The sequence below is a fragment of the Eretmochelys imbricata genome, chromosome 3 (genome assembly GCF_965152235.1).
Source record: "Eretmochelys imbricata isolate rEreImb1 chromosome 3, rEreImb1.hap1, whole genome shotgun sequence".
Taxonomy (NCBI): domain Eukaryota; kingdom Metazoa; phylum Chordata; order Testudines; family Cheloniidae; genus Eretmochelys; species Eretmochelys imbricata.
Genome location: NC_135574.1, coordinates 145,573,640 through 145,583,923, shown reverse-complemented (window position 1 = coordinate 145,583,923; position 10,284 = coordinate 145,573,640).

Here is a 10,284-nt window from a genome sequence, read left to right as displayed (position 1 = left end):
GAGGCAACCCACTTTTCCTACTGCTGCCTGTCCAGAACAAGACGTTTGACTCAATTGTAAATTGTCTCCATGATGGCAACAACTTTTGCAATTGTCTTGTAATAGTCCATTTTTTCTCCTTCATGCCTTCTCTTCCCTCCAGGTGGAATCCAGTAGAATGCTACGACTACACTATGCAGCTTTTAGCAACACGGCTGTGCCGCTATAGCCGTGCTGCTAAAAGCCGCGCAGTGTAGCTGCTGTTTGTCGTCAGGAGAGAGCTCTCCTGCCGACAAAAAAATTCCACCCACAACGAGCAGCAGCAGCTTTGTCGGTAGGTTCACACCGGCACTTTTCGTTGGTAAAACTTTTGTCGTTCGGGGTGGCGGTTTTTGTCGTTCAGGGGTGTTAAAAAAAAGTTTTGCTAACGAAGTCCCAGTGTAGACACAGCTAAGATATACCTTGTGCTTCTGCCTTGAGGTAGCCTGATGACATTGTTGGGGACACTGGGGCATGGCCACTAGGTAACTCGAGGGGATGGAAGACCACGAGTGTCGATGAAGCCCCCTCGCACTAGGCCCATGTGTCCTTGGCCCCCCCCCTTGCCTGGAGGCACTCGCAGCAGTTATGCGTACGAGGCCCAAGTGTCCTTGGCCCCCCTGCCTGGAGGCACTCACAGCAGTTATGCTGAGGATCTGCAACAATATGTTGCAGAGTCAGACTGCCTGAAACTAAGCAAGGCCGAACAGGGCAGATATGAAAGAACAAGGCTGAATAAAGCAGCTTTATGTATGATTTAACAAAGACACAGAGAACAAGGGAACTAGCTGGGAACTGGATTGGCTGGCTATATGGATACTTAGGGCAGCTTGCTATTGGATAAGAATGCTGGGAAAAAGGATGTCTAAAAGCCTGTGTAACTTCCTGCTCTGTGTGCAGGATTTGAGATTCTATTCTCCCCGTATCTTTTTGCAGCTGCAAATAAACTTTTCTGCTTCTCCACCCCGTTGTGATTATTGGGTGTAGCACACTGGGTCGCGAACCAACCTCAGCTGTTGTTTAGCCTCTCGGCACTGGGTGCCGGCAACAGCTTTTGGCGTCCCTGGGTGGGCGATGAGGCTGCTATTTAGCCTTGCCCGGACCCCTCCTGGAGGTCGAGGATTGCGGCGAGAACCGACGCCCAGCGCGCACCGGTGAGTTTATTGGGGGCCTCGGAGGAGACGCGGTTTGATCGACCCCTGAGGGCACAACAGTGAAACGCACTCATATAGTGGAGAAGCAACTGTGGACGATGGTGAGGAACCGGTCCCTTGGACATAGGGGAGGAGCAGCTGTGGACGACAGTGAGGAACCGGTCCCTTGGATAAAGTAGGAACCTTTTGAAATCCGGCTTGTTTGCTCTGTTGGAATCTGGGGATGCCCAGAGTTCCCCTGTATGTATGGGACAGGGACAGAGCTCAGGGGTTAGGGCACGGTGTACGCCCCTAGAATGCATGCTAGCAAACTGGAAGGTATACAGCGGATCCGATGACTAAGAGCCAATTAAAACGATTCTGTAAAGTTGACTGGCCTCAATATCAACTAGAGGATCAGGAGTGGTGGCCACCAGGAGGGTCAATTAATTACAACACGATCCTTCAGTTACTCCTGTTCTGTCAGAGAACAAGGAAATGGAATGAACATATGTATGCGCATTTGTTTCTGACTTTATGTACTCGACCAGATATTTTATAGCGCTGTAATCTGACTCCGACTGGTTCAGTAGCAGCTAATGTTAGTCCCCAGACCCCCACCCCCACTGTAATGGCAGAGCCGGTGTCCCCTTCGGCCCCTACACCCACACCTTGTAAGTCCCCAATGGTTGGCCTATACCCCTTAATCACCGAAACTAAAGTCGCCCGGTCTGGATCGGGCAGGTGTCCGGTCACGATTATGCAGGTTTATACTCATGTACCCTTTAATCCTGTGGATTTGGCTGCTTTCAAAGCACAGGCAGGAGAGTTTTCCACCAACCCAAGCAGGTTTATATCAGTCTTTGAGGGGTGCCTCTGCAGCCACAAGCCGGACTGGGATGATTGTAACATCCTCCTGCGAACCCTACTGTCTGAGGTTGAAAGACAACAGGTTGTGTCCAAAGCAAGGGAGGAGGCGCAGAAACGGTACGGCCGGGATCGTATTAATGTCCCTGACCCGGATGCACAAGTCCCCCGAGCAGACCCCAGGTGGGATCCAAATGATCATGGGGATATGACCCGCCTTACCACCTATAAGGAGTTGCTCCGGCTCTGGGCCTGCCAGATCTCTCTAAGCCATTTCAGTTGTATGTACATGAACGAAAGGGGGTGGCCCTAGGAGTGCTTACACAGCTGTTAGGAGCATGGAGACGTCCCATGGCTTATTTTTTCTAAGCAACTGGATCAGGTTGCAAAGGGTTAGCCGGCATGTTTACGGGCAGTCGCAGCTACTGCCCTAGTGCTTGAGGAAGCCGAGAAGCTAACATTGGGAGGGGTTATGCAAATCTATACTCCCCATATGGTCCGAGCCTTATGGATGCAAAGGGAGGGCTTTGGCTCACCCAGGCTCGGATTGCTCGGTACCAGGCTAAGCTGTTAGAGAACTCTGAAGTCACCTTACAGCCTTGCCCCTCCCTTAACCCAGCCACTCTCTTGCCAGAAACAGAGGAACAAAAACATGACTGTTTAGAGATCATAGATGTCCAGTACTCCAGCCGTCCAGATTTAAAGGATATACCCCTCCCAAATGCAGATTATGAGTGGTACACTGATGGTAACAGTACTGTAATAGATGGGCAAAGGAGGGCGGGTTATGCTGTTGCGACCCTCCATGACACTGTGGAAGCTGAAGGTTTGCCTGCTGGGACCTCTGCCCAGCTTGCCGAACTAATAGCCCTGACCCGTGCACTTGAACTGTCAAAAGGAAAGCGGGTCAACATTTTTACTGATTCAAAGTATGCTTTTGGGGTGCTACATGCTCATGCTGGCCTATGGAAGCAAAGGGGAATGCTGACAGCCCAAGGCTTCCCAGTCAAGTATGGGCCCCAAATCCTCCAGCTCCCAGAAGCCATACAACTTCCCTTGGAAGTGGCGGTGGTACACTGTAAAGCCCATCAAAGGGAAGATCAAGATGTGGCCAGAGGTAACTCCTGGGCAGACAGAGAGGCTAAGCATGCTGCCACCCTGCCATCCCCTCAGACTGAGAACGCCCATATGCATGTCCTTATCCCATCAGTAGGGGAGCTTCCAACCCCTCAGTACTCTGGGGAGGAGAGACAGCTAACTGACAAACTCAGTCTCCGGGAAAAGGAGGGATGGCTCCATTCCCCGGAAGGGAAGGTCCTCTTACCAAAGGGCCTGATCCGGCCAGTGCTGCAGAAACTGCATCAAACCACTCATGCTGGCAGGGAAGCACTTATCCAGCTAATGGGAAAATACTTTATCACTTCTGGACTCCTACCCCTGGCTGCCCAGGTACAAGCGGACTGCTTAGTCTGCCAAAAGAATAACCCCCGACCGGGACATCCTGTGCCACCAGCTGCCCTAGAACCCACTCCGGGTCCCGGACAAGTGTGGCAAATAGACTTTACTGAGTTTCCCCGGACCCAAGGGTTCAAATATCTCCTTGTCATAGTGGATCGGTTCAGCGGATGGCCAGAAGTCTTCCCATGCCGTAATTGCACTGCCAAAACAGTGGCCCTCAAGTTTGTTAAGGAGATCATTCCTCTCTTTGGACTCCCCCTGTGGATGGAATCTGACAACGGGACACATTTCACGTCAAAAATCATTCAAAGCGTCTCAGATGCCTTACAGATCCCCTGGAAACTCCATACGCCCTGGAGACCGCAAGCCAGTGGTGTAGTGGAGCATACCGATCAGACCCTTAAACGGCATCTCTCAAAAGTGTCCCAAGAAGCCTCACTGCGATGGCCTGATGCTTTGCCCCTCGTCCTACTCCGTATCCGCGTTCTCCCAAAGGGTAGATTAGGGCTTATTCCCTTTGAAATTATGTTTGGAAGGGCATGGCCTATGAATGGCACCCCGGTTCTGTCAGGGGAATGGGAGCTGGGTAACGGTTTTTTGTCACAGTATATGTGTCCCCTGTCTGCTGTTCTCTTGTCTCTTCACAGGTATACCAAGGATTCCCAGCCTCTCCCCTTGGACTCTCCCGTCCACTCCTTACAGCCCGGTGACTCCGTGCTTGTTCGTACCTGGAAAGTGTACCAGCAAAAGTGGAAAGGACCCTGCTGATCTCCCATACAGCAGCAAAGATCGAGGGACACAAGAACTGGATCCATCACTCTTGTCTGAAGGCAGTACCCGCCCCCTCGTCAGCAGAACAGTGGACCGTCCAACTTCCTGACTCCTCATCTAGTGATGATCTCGGGCTAAAGCTACTGTTTAAAAGACACAAATAGTGGGCACCTTAACGCTAAAATGGGCCCACCCAGGTGCTGGAGACAATGGGTTAAAAAGACTCTGGTGATAATTAATTGGATAATATTGTTATTCTCTGTATTGTTATTTCCAAACCATGCATATCGGGAGCATAACTCCTTTGTTTCGCTTGCGCACCACGTTGCTACTTTAACAAACCAGACTGATTGCTGGGTATGTGCTCCAACTCCACTGTCCCCCAAAACGGGAATGCCCATTGACATGCTGCCCTTGATCCTAGCAGAATTAGCTGCCACCAAAGAGCAGGAAAGAACGGACTCGCCGTTCTGAAATAAGACCTCTTTACAGCAAGCCACCTATAAGGACCAGGAGTATTCAGTTGCAGTATTCACTGAGGGAGTGTTATGTTTTACCCGAAACCAATCTGATCACTATGGGCGTCCTGTGGGGAAAAGCTCCTGTGTTATTACACAGTGGGCTGATGGGTATTGGATAAAGACCAAAAGGGGAGGCCAACAGTGTGGGTGTAATGGTTCCTCCCCTTTTAGGGAAACTCTTACAAATAATCTTACCACAAAGGAAAGGAAATATAAATATAAAAGGAAATATAACTTGCTGTCCAGTTAATATTGCCAATGTAGCAAGCCAATGGTGGGTTTGTAGTGGTCCCTATGGCGAGTGTAATTTGAACGGCGCAATTAGAAATGCCCCCACTTGTACCCAGTCAGGAGGATGGGATGCCCCCTTAGAGGCATATGAACTGTTTGGAAAAGCAGCCTTAAATATCCCAGGAATTCCATAAGGAAACAGTCCTTACTGGGCCCTACAGGGTCACTATTTTGTATGTGGCCGAAAGGCTTACAAGGTGCTACCAGCCAACTGGACAGGTAGCTGTTATATAGCTCATGGAGTTCCTCATCTTTCCATAACTGCCACACTGCCCAAAGGAAAGATTAGAAATGCCCGAGACACCTCTGTTGAGTCACGAGAAAAGACTCTGCGGCGACTGATTACGGCATTGGAGGGCAATATGAAGAATTCCCTTACAACCGAGAAGCTTGTAGGGTGCTCTGTACTGGGAATAGCGCCACTGTTTACCGGGCCAGCCATGGCATGCATAGGCCGCTATACTGTAAGGCTGCAAATGGTACTTGAGAAAGTGGCCTTCGAGTTAGAGGACTCGGTTAGTGATTTAGGGTCAGCAGAAAAACATTAAATAAAGAGGTACAGCAGCTCAGGACGTTTTCCCTCCAAAACAGGCTGGCTTTGGACTATCTCTTGGCATCCCAAGGAGGGGTTTGTGCCCTCGTCGGGCCCCGATGTTGTGTATATGTAAATGATAGCAGTTATGAAATCTATGAAAAGGTGGTACAGGCTGAGGCCCATACCCGAGCCGAAGCACAGGTTGCCTATACTGCCCCAGAGAGCGATTGGTTGCAAACCTTGTTTTCAGGCTGGGGTCTGTCGTTTTGGCTTGGTGGTTTATTTAGCCTGTTATTAAAACTTCTCTTTCCTGTATTGCTTGTATTACTGGTATTATGCTGTGTAGTATCATGTGTCAGGGCCCTTTTGCAAAAGTTAATAAGTCATTCTCTTCAGGGCTATCACAAAGTGCTTATGCAAAGTCCTATTGTAAAGACATAAGTAGCCCAAGTGAGAAAACTCAGAGCCAAGGTTGTTGAGTGTTCTCAAAGGAGGGAGTTGTTGGGGACACTGGGGCATGGCCACTAGGTAACTCGAGGGGATGGAAGATCACGAGTGTCGATGAAGCCCCCTCGCACTAGGCCAAGTGTCCTTGGCCCCCCCACCCCTTGCCTGGAGGCACTCGCAGCAGTTATGCTGGGGATCTGCAACAATATGTTGCAGAGTCAGACTGCCTGAAACTAAGCAAGGCCGAACAGGGCAGATATGAAAGAACAATGCTGAATAAAGCAGCTTTATGTATGGTTTAACAAATGATACAGAGAACAAGGGAACTAGCTGGGAACTGAATTGGCTGGCTATATGGATACTTAGGGCAGCTTGCTATTGGATAAGCATGCTGGGAAAAAGGATGTCTAAAAGCCTGTGTAACTTCCTGCTCTGTGTGCAGGATTTGAGATTTTATTCTCCCCGTACCTTTTTGCAGCTGCAAATAAACTTTTCTGCTTCTCCACCCCGTTGTGATTATTGGGTGTAGCACACTGGGTCGCGAACCAACCTCAGCTGTTGTTTAGCCTCTCGGCACCGGGTGCCGGCAACAGTGTTGTGAAGGCCAGTACTATAATGGGGTTCAAAAGGGAGCTAGATAGATTCATGGAAGATAGGTCCAGCAGTGGCTATTAGCCAGGATGGGCAGGAATGGTGTCCCTAACCTCTGTTTGCCAGAAGCTGGGATTGGGTGACAGGGCATAGATCACTTGATGATAACCTGTCTGTTCATTCCCTTTGGGGTACCTGCCATTGGCCACTGTCAGAGGACAGGATACTGGGGTTGATGGACCTTTGGTCTGACCCAGTGTGGCCGTTCTTATGAGAGGAAAATTCTGCGCCTTAATGATGCATTTCCCATAATTTGCACTACACTGGTGGCAAGCTGCAGATGAAGACTGAGAAGGTGTGCTTAAGAGTTATTGCTGCTTGCATGTTCCTCAGTGTGGCCTGCCTTTGGAATATCTAAGAGTATGTCTACACAGCAACTTCACACCTGCAGCTGGCCCGTGCCAGGTGACTCGGGCTTGCGGGGCTGGGGCTGTTTCACTTCTGTGTGTAGATATCTGGGCTCAGGGTGGAACCAGGGCTATTGGACCAGCGAGGTCCCAGAGCTTGGGCTCCAGAATGAACCCCGGAAGTCTACACAACAGAGTAGAAACAGCCTCCCCACAGCCTGAGCCATCAGCGCCAACTCTGTGGGTGCTCCGGGGCTGGAGCACTCACTGAAAAAAAATGGTGGGTGCTAAGCACCCACCAGCAGCCCCTGTATCAGCTCCTCCCCAAACCCCCAGCGCCTCCCGCCTGCTGGCGAGCCCTGCGGATCAGCGCTTCCCCCTCCCACCCTGCACCTCCGGCCCACCGCAATCAGCTCTTTTGCGGCGTGCAAGAGATTGGAAGAGGGGGGGAGAAGCAAGGATGCAGTATGCTTGGGGGAGGAGGCAGGGCTGGGTGGGAAAAGGTGGAGCAGGGGTGGAGTGTGGGCAGGGCCTAGGGCAGAGCTGGGGGGTCGAACACCCCTCGGCACTTTGAAAAGTCGGGGTCTGTGTTCTGAGCCCTGTAAGTCCAAGTCAGCCAGCTGTGGGTTGTTCTTTGCCGTGTAGACATACCCAAATTGAATGAGGAGCTCATGCTGGAGGATGATAATAATTTCATGGCTATTGTTGAGGGTGGTGATAATGAACATGCTGTAGATTTAAACAGGTAAGGACATGAGTTCCAGGCTTGAATTGTGGAGACTATTCTACTTGACTATATTTAGTCTTTTGAATGAGTGTCTTGACAAACCTGGAGGGACATTGGCTTACTGAACCCAAACCACTATCATTTCTTGGTCCTGGGGGGAAATAGAAGAGAAATGTTATTCCAGGTACCAAAAAAAAATATAATACAAATAAAACAGGTCTGCCATCCTTACTAATGTTGAATAACACATCCGAGACGAAAAGAGAGGATATAATGAAATCCACATTCTTCCCCCCTCAAGGATCACAAGCCAAAAGCGATGGGGTTCATTGAAATAAAGGTTGGTCCTCCAATCCCAGAGTCAGTCCAGCAGGAGTGTAGGCCGGTAGAAATATTCGTGTCATGACCATGCAGCTTAGTTTTTCTAATGATGGGCCTAGAACCCTAGATCCACAATCATGATTGCTGATCTGCCCTCTGCTGGTGGAATACTTAATTTGATTTGAGATCTTTACTTCATTGATTGTAGCTTTTTCCTTATGGCTTGGTTTCTGTATGTGCTGGGGCTGTGAAGATATCAAATATTTGAGTATGTTTTGTGCTGTGTGCATGCTGTATTTCAATACATTAAACCTTCTTGTATCACTGTGCACAATGTAATTCTAGTATCCTCACTGGATTAAAATATGCTGCATAACCTTCTGTGTTGTATCACATATTTGTGTTGTAGCACATAATTTTGTTGGGACAAAATGCACAACTACTAGAATGTAGACATCCATGTAAATCCGGAGATCTCTCTGCCTAGCTCTGGCTTTTTCACACTGTCTACAGATCCAGAGGAGGAAGGAAGCTGGAGACCCCTTGGGAAGAGGAAAGAAAGGCTCGTGGAGTGAGAGCCCTGGTGATGGGTTGGGAAGCGGTAGGTGAAGTCGTGGGGGAGGAAGGATGAGCTGCGAGCAACCCACCAAAGAGGAAGTGATGGGGACTGGGTGGGGGAGGCAGACCATCTGCAGAACAAGGAGAAAGAAGCGGTCTTCAGGTAGAAGAGAGTGAAAGGGGAGGGTAGGTGGTGGGCAAGAGCCTACAATAATATGTATAGAGGTGGGGATTGTCTGTGGGATGGGGGAGCAGAGAGTGACACTGGTAAGGTTTTATTTTAAAAGTGCTTGTTCTATTTTAATAGCTGTGATCTCTGGGCATTGATAGCCAGTTTCAGATCTTTGTTCTGAGGGCCATGCAGGGAATTTTTCAGTCATTCTGAAAAGCTGATTGCTGTTGCAGAGAGCTGGGAAGAAATGCAAACCTTGTTTATGTTAAAATTGTAAATAGACCACTAATTTACAAGACTCTAGTTACCTAAAAATAAAGTTTGAAAGTCAGTAATTAGAGCAGGGGTTCTCAACCTTTTTCTTCCTGAGGCCCCCCTCAGCACGGTGTAAAAACACCAGGGCCCAGTGGGGGCAGGAGGGGAACTCAGGGTTCCGGGCCGGCGGGGTGACCCTTGGGCATAGGCATAGATTTACTTCTATTTGCGGAAGTGCTGGGGCTTGGGGCACCAGGTTTCAGCCACGGGGCTCCACAGCCCCCCTGAAAGGGCTCACGGACCACCCAGGGGATCTGTGGACCCCAGTTGAGAACCACTGATCTCGAGTATATTGCATCTTAGAAAACCCTGATCTGCAGAAAGTCTGGAAAATCTCAGTCAAGTGACCAACTCTAAATTCATCTTTGCCTTTGTTATCATCTTTATTTATTCTCCACTTACTAATGGGCAAACCCCCACTACTTGCTATAAAAACGACAGACAAACAATCCCAGGCACTTCTCTTGCTTCCCCTGTGAATCTCATTCTCTGCACCTGAGAGGACAAAAGGAAACAGCTGTTGGACTCAGGGGAAGGAGTCTTGACCTGATAGTCTGGTCAGTAATCTGCTAAAGCATGTGGTGAGAAAGTTTGCTTTGCAACTAAAATAGTGTCTTAAGTAGATATTAGTACATGTTTTAAATTTTTATTTTTCTTATAACCATTTCTGACTTTTATGCCTCATTACTTGAACTCACTTAAAATACATCTCTTTGTAGTTAATAAACTTGTTTTACTGTTGACTCTTACGCAGTGTGTTTAAGTTGAAGTGTCTGGGTAGCTATTTAAGGTAAGGAGTTGGCATGTTATTCCATTAAAGGTGTAATGGACTTAATATATTTGTACGGTCCAGGAAAGGGCTGGGCAGTACGGGACATACATTTCTGGGGGAAGATACAGGGCTGGTGGTGTGTTGGGATCTCCCTGCAATATAACCAAAACCACTGCTTAATTTGTAATGGTAGAGGTGCTGGGGCTCACGCATCATGCAAGCAGCCGTGCAATGCTCCACGGACATTCCTCTGGCAGCTGAGTGACGTGGAGGCGGAGGGTTGCGCTGCTGCTTGCATCTCTTGTGCGCACAAAAGAACTGATGCGGTAAGTCCAGAGGCGATGGGGCTATGAACTGCCAAGTCCAGAGGCACCGGAGCT